Source organism: Diorhabda sublineata, chromosome 1 (assembly GCF_026230105.1).
Source record: "Diorhabda sublineata isolate icDioSubl1.1 chromosome 1, icDioSubl1.1, whole genome shotgun sequence".
Taxonomy (NCBI): Eukaryota; Metazoa; Arthropoda; class Insecta; order Coleoptera; family Chrysomelidae; genus Diorhabda; species Diorhabda sublineata.
Window position 1 is genome coordinate 14418803 of NC_079474.1, and position 13126 is coordinate 14431928.

At 31.4% G+C, this 13126-nt stretch overlaps 1 protein-coding gene across 5 annotated transcripts in view; it reads left to right on the forward strand.

Annotated features, from left to right (window-relative positions):
- The first annotated feature begins 8459 nt into the window (after positions 1-8459).
- LOC130444092 (zinc finger protein 609-like) overlaps positions 8460-13126 on the forward strand; it is a 62585-nt gene continuing 57918 nt past the window's right edge. For 3 of the 5 annotated variants that reach the window (XM_056779094.1, XM_056779121.1, XM_056779084.1), the window contains exon 1: positions 8484-8730. The gene's annotated coding sequence lies outside the window, so the exon portion shown is untranslated. Of the gene's footprint in view, positions 8731-13126 lie in introns of all 5 variants that reach the window. The other 2 variants (XM_056779112.1, XM_056779103.1) reach the window with 2 other exon arrangements.

Below are 13126 nucleotides of genomic sequence, written 5' to 3' on the forward strand. Positions count from 1 at the left end.
TCTTCATCTCGCTCCAATCACTATTATAACCAAAACTTGTTATTCTCCTTTTTTGTCGTTGTCACTTCGACGTTTTGGCGATCAAATTAGAACATAATAGAGAAAGATAGGGTGTGGTATACCGATTTTTTTTCTTTCTCATTAGTAGTTCGTGTCTATTTGAACAAGCTCCCCTACCTCGCTCTATCTTTACTATTAACTCTATCATTGTTTTTATTTTAAATGTGAATAAAACTTTATATAATATTTTTGTTTTATTAAATGGATGAAAACAACATGTTCTGACCGTTCCTAGCCATTTACTAACGTTTTTTTACTTCTAAAATTGTTAAAGCTTCTTATTTCTATTAATAGTAATATCAGAAATTACATAAGAGCATAAAAGTTCAGTCCAGTCGCGATTTCTTCAAAATATCTCCAAACCATTAACAAGCCTTCGCCGTTTTTCCTTTGACCTGCGTTTAAACACTCTTCTTAGAACCAAAAATCTCAAACTTTGATTCATTACTCCATAAAACTATCTCCAGCTCTTCACACGTCCAATTCTTATGTTATTTAGCCCACTCCAACCTAATTTGACCTCTTAGAAGAGGTTTCTTTGCTCCCACCCTTCCAAAAAGACCAGCTTATTTAATCTCAATTTCATCCTAAAAGTACTCGAAAGCAGTTCCCTAGATTCATTGATCTGAGTTGCTATGTCTGGCCCCGTGAGACTTCTATCACGTTTACTGATCAATACAAGATGTTTATCTTCAGTTGTTGTATCACCAAAGCTCCTGGTGGATACATATTTTTTCACGTTGTAGCCCACGAAGATAATTCTAATTCAAAGGCATCGGTACAGTTACTTTTATCTAGAGTATTATACTGAAATGTAACGAATGGATTATGGAGTGGGCAAAAACTTTTGACCGGTAGTGTAGTAATGCAGATCAAATTCACTGATCGAAGTAATCGGGTCCTAACCACATATTAGGATCCTTCCTGCCCTAGTATAAGAATGCGATCGTTTTTTTTTAATGTTTCAACTTCAATATTTCCCTTATGTGGTTTCCTATGATTCCTATCCGTCAGATGTTCCATTTTCCCTGCGGTAACAAAAGTAGAATTCAAAACAATTCGTTAAAAGGAAACTTATATTAACAATCAAATAATTCTCCAAGAAGTAAAACCTCTAGTTTTACTCGTTTGCCAACTTATCTAGAATGTAAATAATCATCTCAAGAATTCGTTCCAACCACTGTACTACATTGGCTTTCTTACATAAAATTAACAAAATATCTTCGGATTTATGACTCTGTGACGAAAAACACCTATCATACATTTTTTGTAACTATTTCTCTAATAGCTCGAATATTTACTTTCTCCATGGTTTTCTCATGAATTAAATGTCCAAGCAGTGAAAACATCAAACTTATTTCTAAATTTTGAGGCCTCTGATCTCTTTGACTACGCAGTTCAATTTTACTGGTTTTGAATAAAAGACTAAGTCGAGGATTCTACCTAATTTATTCGACGTTTAGAGTAAAACTGAATCACAAATTGGTTCAACGCTACCATGTACCGGAAGTAGTAATAAACTAAATAAATAATACATATTAATATTCAAATTAAGGCGGGATATTCGAATGGCATTATTTCTATACAATACTACAAGGTTCTTTAAACATTAAAAGAGGATCTAGAAAGTTGGTCAGTACTAGTAAATCTAAAGTGTAAATAAAAAGACCTTATATGAATCATAAGTAGATTAAAAACCTGAAAAACTCACCACAAACAGGCCGAATAGCTTTGACAACTGAGGCCTTTCTAACCTAAACAAGAAGATGAGCAACGTAATTCATAGATTACTGAGAACCGGTTGATCAATAGACAGTTTAAGTCTTGAAGTCACAGAGACGGGAGAAGCTCATACCGACTCCAAACAATTTCGTTAATAATGGTAAATGCCCATAAGCAATTTATCAGTGAAATAAATTTTAATTGTCAGTTATTATTGTAAACTTGGGTTTATCGACAACAGGATAACTTCTAACTGTTGGTTAAATTGTGAGATAGTTATCTCCCACTTTCAACTGTCAGATAAGATAGACCATAGAACACCAACTTGAGGATTGGCATCTGAATCTAAATATTGTTTTGTGAAAAAATATATTCGTTTCCGGTCTGTGTGAGCTTTGACAATTTTTTGCCGGTTCGTTGTGAGCGCAATTTATTTTAAAGAAATGCAAAATACTAACACTAAAAAGCGAGGCAGCAATTTCACATTCGAAGACAGAAATTTACTCGTAAGACTTGATATCAGAAAATAATAGAAAATAAAAGAATTGATCGAATCCAGTATGAAAATAATGCTGATCCTATTGCTCAAAATTATCCAATTTTTTGTTTACTACATAAGGACTTCTTTCTTCAAAGAAATTCCACAATATCACTGTCCAATAAGTAATCGAAAAAATTCATCAATCAAAATAATAATTCAATGATTATATCACTTATTTATTAACGACAAGAGTTCAAATGAAATTTCATAGCGTATAATATTTTTATTTGTCTATGGAAAAAATATACAGCTAATATTTATTAATTTTAATAAAATTCGTCTCTTGAACTTCATAATACATTCCATGCATTTAACATAGTATTTTTTATAGCTGGCAACCATCTATTGATAAACAGTTTAAGTCATTACGAAGATTTGGGAACAAACACATCACTTTAATAGATTCTCAGTGTTATACACAACGGTTATTGAAAGTTATTTTGAAAAATTAACCACAGCTAACACTATACATAATCAAAAGTATACAAAAACACGAGCACAAACAACAATAATGAGTCAGATAATCTGCACAATGTCTACCAACATTAAATTATCCAATTCGCCAACTTAATACATAGTTCTGCTCGCAGATCCATCTAGAGTTCTGAATTTGAATTACAAAAATGATTCATTTGGCCATCTGTGTGAAACATCTATGAAATAGGTGGTTTGTGATCAACTTAAGATACAATTAAACAAATATTATTGATTAGAACGAATTGTTTTAAGAAAAATTGATGTTATTTCAAAATAAAGAATAATGAAATTATTATATTATTTGTTTTTATTTTATACTTTATTTAATATCCTAATCGCTTAAAATATCATACATGACGTCTGTCGGGCTCGCTAATTTCACTATAAGTTGTGCGTTCTTCAAAGCGTTCTCGGCGTAGAATTACCACGACCACCGTTGTGATCGCGGCGGAACGTCACTCATGACGCCTTGACTAACGTTTACGACACTTGTCAAGGATTGCAAACATGAGAAATTATATGGTGACATAAATCACCTGTCAAACGCAATTATACGAATATTTTTATGACGAATGTCATTAAACTTAATTTTTTTATAGAAAAATTAAAAGTATACCGAAATGTTCGCCTCAACGAGTAATGCTCTAAAACTACACGCAATTTCAGATCAGTACCTCGAACCAGTATGTACGTATAAACCTAAAAAAGCGGTAAATACAACTATAACCAACCTAACCTGGTGTCACGATAATTCGTATATCTGCATCCTACAGGAAGATTCGTTCCCTCAAATCGTTTCTTCTAAAGATAGAACTAACATCGAATTAATCCACACCGTACAAGCTCTAAAGAAAGTGACTGCCATTAAATTTAAACAACATACTAAACGAACTATGGCGCTCGGAAATTACGAAGGAGAAGCCGTTTTATACGACACGAAAAACAGAAATATTTTAAAGAAAGTATGTCAACTCAACTCCCCGGTTAGATTTATAGATTTTAATTGTAACGATGAAAATCTAGCGATATGTACTGAAGAATTAGTAGCACTGTTTAGTGACAACGAAGCTAGTAATAATTTCGTGAAAACAGCTTGTTTTTTAGAAAACGCTTCGTTTATAAAATACCATCCGACAATTTCCAACATTATAAGTATCGCTAATAATAACGGTTGTTTAACTTTAAAAGACATCGACCACGAGAAAGATTTATTCAACTATAAGAACCATAATGGCGTCATTACCGGAATCAATTTCACTTGCAACCAAAAAGTAATTCTAACAACAGGTTTAGATAAAAAGATATGCATCTACGATTACGATAATGGAGAATGCGTATTTCGTATTAATATTAATCAAGCAATTACTTCGAGCGATATTAGTATAGATGACGTATGCGTTGCGGTAGGATTAGAAGATGGCAGCATATCCCTTTACGATATTAGAGACCCGTTAAAGCCTTTAATGTGTAGTAGCGCGCATAGCGGTCCGGTTACGAGGATAGCTTTCGAGAAAGCGCCTTTATTTTTTGAAGCCGCGCCACCGGAAATGTCTGTAACTAATCTAAGTACCAGCGACATCGATGAACAATCTGATTTAGTTAAGGTACTTTACGAAGTTGAATCTGATCCGAATGAAAAATTTATGCAAGGGATTATGAGAATGATTAAGAGTAATACGGATTATTTGGAAGCTCAATTAAACGATCACTGTAGTAAATATCAGAATTTTGTAATGAACGAATTCGAATCGATACAAAACGCGATGAACCGATGGGACGTTTTCAACGTTGGGGATCCTACGGATTTCGGAAAAACGTTGAATCTTTCCGATAATAAAAGTGTTAAAAACGCTTTCACTAAATATTTTTCTGCTAAATAAAAAATGGTTTATTTAATTACAAGTTTGCTTTCGAAAAAATGTTAGATTATAATTTCGTATATTTTTATTACGAAACCCCCATTTCTCCAACATAACATATGAAATTCTGTTTTTGTTTTAATGTTATCTTTCGTATTTTTTTTTCACATTACGAAATGAGCGGCATCTGTTGATTTTCTTTCAAACTTCAGTAGAGGTGAATAATAAAGCCAGAATACGAACTAATTTTGTTGTTGTTTTAGAAACAATAGAAAGTATTATTTTGAATTTTTAGTCTAAATAGTAAAATATTATACCTGTTTAGAATGCTTTTTTCTACGACCGTAAACGTCAACGCGCTGTCAACATTCCTTGTAAATGACATTTAATAATGACACGTGCGTTTTGAGAAAAAAAACTTAAACTTCATGGTCTGATTAAATTACAATCAAATTTTTATTTACGCATGACTTTATTTGGTCTATTTACACAAATTCAGTCAATCAAAAAACATAAAAACTTTTAGCATTAGTGAGATATATTTAGGATTGAAAGAGTGACGCCCCTAAATTTAGGCAGCACATTATGCAATTCATTATAATATAGTTTAAATAAAAACGATGTTTTTTATTTAATGGAAAAAAATGAATGGGCGTAGAAAAAGTATAGTACGTTACACGAGTTGTAAGCCCATTACGCACTCATGAAATTTATGTACTCGCACCCTTACAGATTATATTGTTGAATACCGCTATAGAAGCCAAATTCAGCGCCATCTAGTGACAATTAGTTTGCACCAATATATTATGGATGTTCCATGTGTCACTTTCATTATTATCGTCATTTTCTTTCGTCAGAATACTCATGTGAGCTCGTTTCAATGTGTGAGTCCTAAGCAATTGCTTTGTTTTAAAACGCTTTAAAAAAATGTGGTGTTATGAATACACTACTTGTTAAAATCCCATTCTAGTACACCTTTTTGGGTACTTTCGTGTAGATAATCAAGTCTCTTCCTTCCGTACTTACACGAACAAGTGCAAACACGTTTAAGAAATAATGAAAATAACAAAAATAGAGAAAACCCTACCAAAATCACTAAAAATACATAAAAAAACTAAACACCCTTACAGATTGTATTGTTGAACACCGCTTTAGAAGCTAAGTTCAGCGCCATCTAGTGACAATTGGTTTGCACCAATTGTACGTCAATATATTATGACAGTTCCACGTGTCACTTTCATTATTACCGCCATTTTCTTTTGTCAGAATACTCATTTGAGCTCGTTTCAATATGTGCGTCATAAGCAACAGTTCAGGCATCGAAAGTTACAGTTTTTTATCTGCTTTAAAGATGGCGTTAAACTTAAGTGTAATGCAATTATAAACCGAATATTACAATTTATAACAGAGATATACAAAAATATATTATATATTTAAATGCACCTAAATTAAAAATATAAACGTATTTTATAAATTTCGTAATGTGAACTATTTTTTTAAACTATAAAGTAGAAATAACTCATATAAAATTTGGTTTGTTCCTCATACTATAATTATTATTGACGCACGCCTATGATCCTCCGATTTCCTTTTCCCTTGTACCCGCAAAGGTCAACGTTGAAAATATGAGCCACTCTATACGTTTGTGGCATCCTACTTTAAATCTTGTGAATAATTTCACAACATAGCAACAATGTCATTCTAAAAACCACGAAAATCGGTGAAGAAGAGAGAAATTAAACGAGATCCGGCAACTAGGCAAACTATAAAAAGCGTCCGCGTCTGAAAATTCCGTTGGAACAAGAACCGACGAGGTTGTTGTTCCAACGGAAAAGCTTTCATTCGAGTGAGAGAGTAGACTGACTTCAAAAAAGTCTTTTCATCTCCTTAGAGCTGTATCCTCGTTGTAATACAACATATCTGTTATTTGCCGGTTTCTTTTGAATAAAATACGAGTTTGGCGTGTAAACTGAGTTTTCGTATGGTGGCGAAATACACACGTTTATACAAAAATTTTTTAAGTATAAACAATCAAACCAGTACAACTTTGTTTTTTTACTATTTAAATACCTTGTGCAATTAGGTATCTAAAGAACTGAATAGTCGTTTTGATTACATTCATAAATTGATAAATTCCAGAGAGTACAATTGAAAAAAAATTGTAATGAAAATTAGAATCATTATTTACAAAAAAAAAACATAAATAGTATCACATTATTTACATATTTACTGTGTTACTAAACATAAAAGGGTTGTAGACATTTTTTTATCCGATTCTAATGACCCCAGAAAAATGAAACATTAAGAAAAAATTTTATACATAAACGGATTTTAAGTATTGTTTTTATACCATGATAACAAATTTTGAAAATAAAAATGAAATATCAACATTTTTATTCCTATCAGTTATTTCATGGAATAAAGTTCCCAAAAGATAAATCACCCGATTTTTGGACAAAGCTTCTTAATTCGAGAAGATTATATCTAAAAGGATTCTAACTGACAAAACTGTCCTCAAAGTTTAGTGATTATCTCCAAAAATATTGATTTTAAAGAAAAAAGTTTCAAACAAAAAATGAAGCTCATAAAAATCTCTACGAAAAAGTTATATATAATTTTTAGGTTAACTGTTTCTGTGTTGTGACCAAAAATGTCTTCCCAGGAGTTGAATTGACTAACCTAACCTAATTTCCTCCAAGTATGTAAGCGAGCGGTAGCGATCGTTAGTAAACCCCCTTCCATGAAAAAATGGTCAATTTGATTCCTGCCGAAATTTTTTTTGAATATTATAACCCAAAATATCTACATAAAAAATATATCTAGCCTGTATTCGAAACGCCCGTTTTATAGTACTGTTTATATAATTGGGTATGTTGATTTGAAATTGTATAATTGCATTAAAGACCTCAATATACATCTGTTGATTAAATCACTGTTGAAACTACCTGAAATTTGATTCATGAAACCGAATACCAATTGGCTAGAAAATTTATTGTTTTTTGTTCAATGATTTCAGGGTGAATTCAACTTTATATTGTCACACATTAGGGATATCATTAGAATAGACGTTGTTTCATTACTTTAACCTTCCTACCTACTTCAAATTGGAATATTAACTTCTAAGAAGTCGATTTTTCTTAGTTACCCATGGGCTCAACGTAACAAAACTACCTGTCTGTTATTTTTCATTGAAATACCGTTTATTTCTAAGAATATAATAATTTTACTTTATTATTTATTAAAAATATATCTGTAAGCAATAAAATTGTGGAAAGTAATTAAAGACACACTACCACACAGGCTGATGAATAGTTCTAGCGTAAATTTTAAATTTGTACAAGATGTTCTATTATGACGTGTGATATAGTATTTAACCGTAGAGGTACACAGTGTTGACATACTTGTTGAAAATTTTTCTTAAGTAAACGTTTTATTTAATTAAACATGAAGATATGCATATTTAAATTTGATATACAGAAATTTGTGCAATAAAAAATTGTATATCATTTAGATTAATGCCCATACACATCCACTTGATAGACTTTTACATATACAAATATAAATACTACAATGTAAATTTCCATATTACTAGTGACTTTAATTAAATATATATTTTCTTAAACCAAGAAATGATCATATTATCATTCATATACCTTGATATTTGGTACTAAAAATATAATTAAATAATGAGATATCCAATTTTTCCGGAAATACAGATAATTTGGCAACATTAAGCTTGGTTATCCTAAGGTTGTTTGTACTTCGTTGATGTTCGGATATGTTCGTTTCAAAACTAAATCGTTCCCACAGTCGTTGTGCCTTGTGCCTGCCGCCTGCCGTTGACTTTGTGAACGGTATGCGTGAGGAATGATTTTTGTGCCAATAATATTATTCTATATAACCGATTTATGTGTTACGGTGTGCCGAAAAAGATTATTTCGTATTCGTATGAAGTGTTTTGTGCATCAGTGATCAAGTGGTTTGTGTTTTAGTGTGATTACCCATTACAAAAAGAGGATTACTTTTATACAATTTCGTTGGATATACTCGCATTTCGAGCTCCTAAAGCTGGTAAGTACTGTGTACAAGTAAAACGGTAGATTTAGCTTTTACATTGAACGTTATATCTTTGTTCTTTATGGGAAAAATAACCAATTTATATCTCTTTTTATTGTTTTTCTCACTCTGTTGATGACGCTGTCGTATTCACTCCATAACCTGGAAACTTTTCTTTCTGTCACGTTTTGATAGCACGGTGGGCATATAAGTCTATCTCATTTTAATGGTGGAACTCGTTTCGTCTCCGCTGTCGGACACCCGAAGCCATTTTGTAATTGTTTATTTTTATTTATCACATTGATAACTTCGTCACATTAAGAATTTATCGACTTTTATGATTGTTACGATACTTAAAATAAGTCTATAATCAACATTCAACGACTTTATAAATGTTACCTACAATAAATTTCAAATTGCGATTTTATAGTTATGTTTTTGTACATATATTATAAATGATTTGTCTATCGACTTTGGTTCGCAATTGAATAGTACTTTTTTAATACTATACTTTGATGTACAATAATAATGACAAAATATTTTAATTATTTCTATTCACAAAGAATGTGTAAGACGTCCTTATATAGTTATTTGTAATTCTAGCCACGATTAGTGCTTCAAGATCAATTTGTTTAAGTGTTCCATTAAGTTCTATTTAAAAATTACTTATTAATAATATATTTTATATTGGTGATTGTTAATAAACTTGGAAATACAAGATACTTAATTTCATTGCAAAAAAATCATGTATTTCAACATTAATAACGAGAGCGTTGTACTATGTAAATATAGATCTATTTCCTGAAATAAGTGGGCGACTATGAGTATCAATCATCTTAACTTGACAGTTTTACTTTTCCGAGCTTTTCCGAAGTTAAAGATTAAGCTCCTTCTACACGTACCTACCATGCTTAGGTGGCACAGTAATTTGCAATCATTATTATTAATATTAAACTTTAGGTATTTATCAGAAATCCAGTTTTGAAACGATGAAAATCTCGAGGTGTTACAGTTGTTAGGCAGTAGAATCAAATATAAGTTGATTGATTAGTAGGTAGATAAAGTTCAGTATATTTGATGTCCTTTGATGTATCAAAATAAACTTGGGAGAGATAAATTGTAGCTATCAGTTTTAATCTTGCAGACTTATATTTATAAACTTGATTATAGGATTTATTCAACGGAATATGCGTTTTTTCACAGAAATACTAATCCCAATTCAGTCTATTTAATTTGGAGTTAGTATTATATTAAAGGTACTTAAATAACGTTGCGCCATATAACAATTATTTTCAATTGAATTTCTAAGAATTATAAAAAAAGTAAAAGGCTTCTAAATTTTATAAAGAAAATTTACAATTAAAGAAAATAACATTCCTGTATCAATTGGTACATCCTTGAGCGAATAAGTTTCGGCTGGTTGATTGAGGAATATTTTCCATTCCAAAAGAACAGCATTCTGTAACTCTTGCAGGTTCATTGGGACAAGAACCCTCTAATGGAGCTCTATTTGATTTATAAGGAATACATGGTGGCCACTAGTTATCCAATCCTTGCAATGTAAAGCATTTAATCCTTCTATCAAAGGCGTGTGATCTTGAATAATATCTTCCATTCATAGATCGACTCTCTGTGTACCTCAAACAGTTTTCCCTGAATATTTTCGACCATTAAATAGTTTAATTGGAGAGATAATCAGAAAATCATTTCTGTACCATACCACGGTCATCTGATACTAGCTAATTTGGTTTCTCTTAGTCTTCTGTTAACATTTAAGTTAGGAATCTTGACATTTCTAACAGTTGATAATTCAGTAATGATTCTTAATACGCCTAAGAAATTGATCAATTTGACACGTAGCCATATATGTTCGATGAAAATAAGTCGGAAAATATAAATGGTGTGTTAATTTTAAGTTCGTGTTGACTTTTTGGTATAATTTATATTTAAATGTTATGGGATCAGATCAGTGTCAAAAATGACCAGATTACCAATTTTGATAATGAAATCTGTAGAGCTTGCTTTGACATGTTTTTTTTTAAACTGAGATTGTTAGATCTTCCAGTTTTCTGTATTTTCTCACATTTCAGATGATGGTTCTTTTATACCCATTTCTTCCACTGTTTTCCTTCTTTTGCCATCTTCATTAATCCAAAAAGTTACCTGGTATACGTACAGTTTAAAGATATCTGAGGGTTTAGAACATTGGTTCCAAAACTTTTATTTTTCATCACTTCCAAAATGTTTCTGGATCCGGTGGAGCTTCAGTAATGAATTGGCGGTTTTAGAAAGAAAATATCAGAATTGATTGTTTTATAGGGTTATTTATTTGATAATGAATCGACTAAACAAATTTTTTGGGTATTTCTACTTGCGTTTCATCAAATGGTTGGTATTTCCATCGACAGAAACTGATTTTAAAATCATCATGCAGGGCATTAAAATATTGAACGTATGTCTGAATATCTTCATCAAGGCATTCCAACTTGTTTGTAATTGTTAAATTGCTGAGCTCCTTGAAATATCTGTTTATATTGATAAGAACAACATCTTACTTCTTTCTTTACTATCGAAAAGAAACTAATTATCATGGACCCCCATGAACGTCACGCCCAACGTTGATCCCCGAGTCCCCCGTGGACCTCTAGTGATTCACATGGACCACTTTGGGAATCGAGGGCTTAGGAGCAGTACTGAAGGGCACTAAAACAAGAGATAGTTTTCCTACTAAGACTAATTAAAATTAAGACTGCCACAATTTTCCAGGTCAAAATGTTTTTTTCACAAATTCTTCTGGTATTTATCTTCTCGGATAGATTTTCCTATTTTGATGTTTTTTTGGTTCATTGCGTTGTTTTGCAATTGAAAATATCATTTTTCTTCTTTACATATATTTAGATATTTCCTAATCATTAATAAATTCGATCGTTTTTTTTACTTTGTAGTCATTTTAATTAGGAAAACATCTAGGTTTTGGGTTGAACATTGGGATTTTCAGATTCTTGAAACATTTTAAGCGAAAACCCAGTTTATTTTGTCAATCCAACCCTTTAGTTAATTTCCAATATCTGCTTCCAGTTTACTTAAAATAAGTTTCTTCTATACAAAGCAATTGAATTTAATTAGTTTGAAGCTTAACACGAAATGTATAATCAGACTATATAGAGGGACAGGTGCAGTAAGCTTTATGTATATCGTAATAAGTGTCATTAAAACTCACCTTGAATATATCATTTAAATTCATAAACGAGTCGGTTGAAAACTATTTAATTTTTTTTTGTTTTGAGTATTTTATCAGCTTCGTATTTTCCTATAATTAAGATAATAATTAGTTTTAACGAAATTGTGCTTCACTTATTTACTAATTTTTACGCTTAAAATCAACTTTTACTTAATTATATTTTATCTTGATTAAGTAACGTGTGATAGAAAAAGAAATCCTTTCACCAATTTTCAAGTTTCTTTCTTCGTACATAATTATAAAAAAAATGTTTCCCAATTTTTGCGTATTTGTGTTTGGGATCGAGGTCAACAATTTGCAAAGTTACCACATTATCTTCATGAGCTTCTTCAGCTATAGTAGAAGATTTATAAGCCATCATGGGTTTAAATGGTCACTGCTTGGCTCAATGTACAATTTCAAAAATTCTAAGGAAACTATCATTGACTCCATCTATCCCTTCATGTATGTGTCGTGTTAAACAACTGACTTTGTGCCATTTATTGGTGTGAACACGTCAATTAAATGTCAGATATAATCTAAAACATGTTATTTGAACGAAATCATTGGGTGCCAAACAAGGACCCATAAATTCGATGTTTTGACTATTCAAAAACTTTTAGGTTTCAACTGATATCGCAAGAAGTTGGCACCGCACTTTTAAAAATATTTTGACAGCTCTTCTGGATTGTACTAGGTTTGTTCTAAGTACTTTCATAATATCAAGTTTTGAAAATAAAATATTTCTCACGAATTCAAGATGATTCGTCGCCTATTACGATATTATAGACGTCTTCTAGAGCACCTCGATTGATTTTTTTCAGAATTTCTTTGCACCAATCGACATGATCTTTTCTTTTGATCGATTCTTAAACTATACGGTATCTAATGCGAACAAATCTTTCTGATAGAACGCCCGAATTTCACGGTATGTCACATGACGTCTTGCAATATCATTTTACGCACAGCATCAATGTTTTCTGCAGATTTTGGATGACCTTCACGAAAATCATTTTTGTAACTATTGTAACACTGCTTTTTGGCTTAATTCACGTTGAGAGTCATAGAAAAGTCATATTTGAAATATTGAATTGCCATATCTCAGAACTTATCTAGTAGCCTTTGTATTCGATGATTTTGCATGGTTCAATTATTATAAACGCAACTATTTATTGACTGTGCACTGCTCCA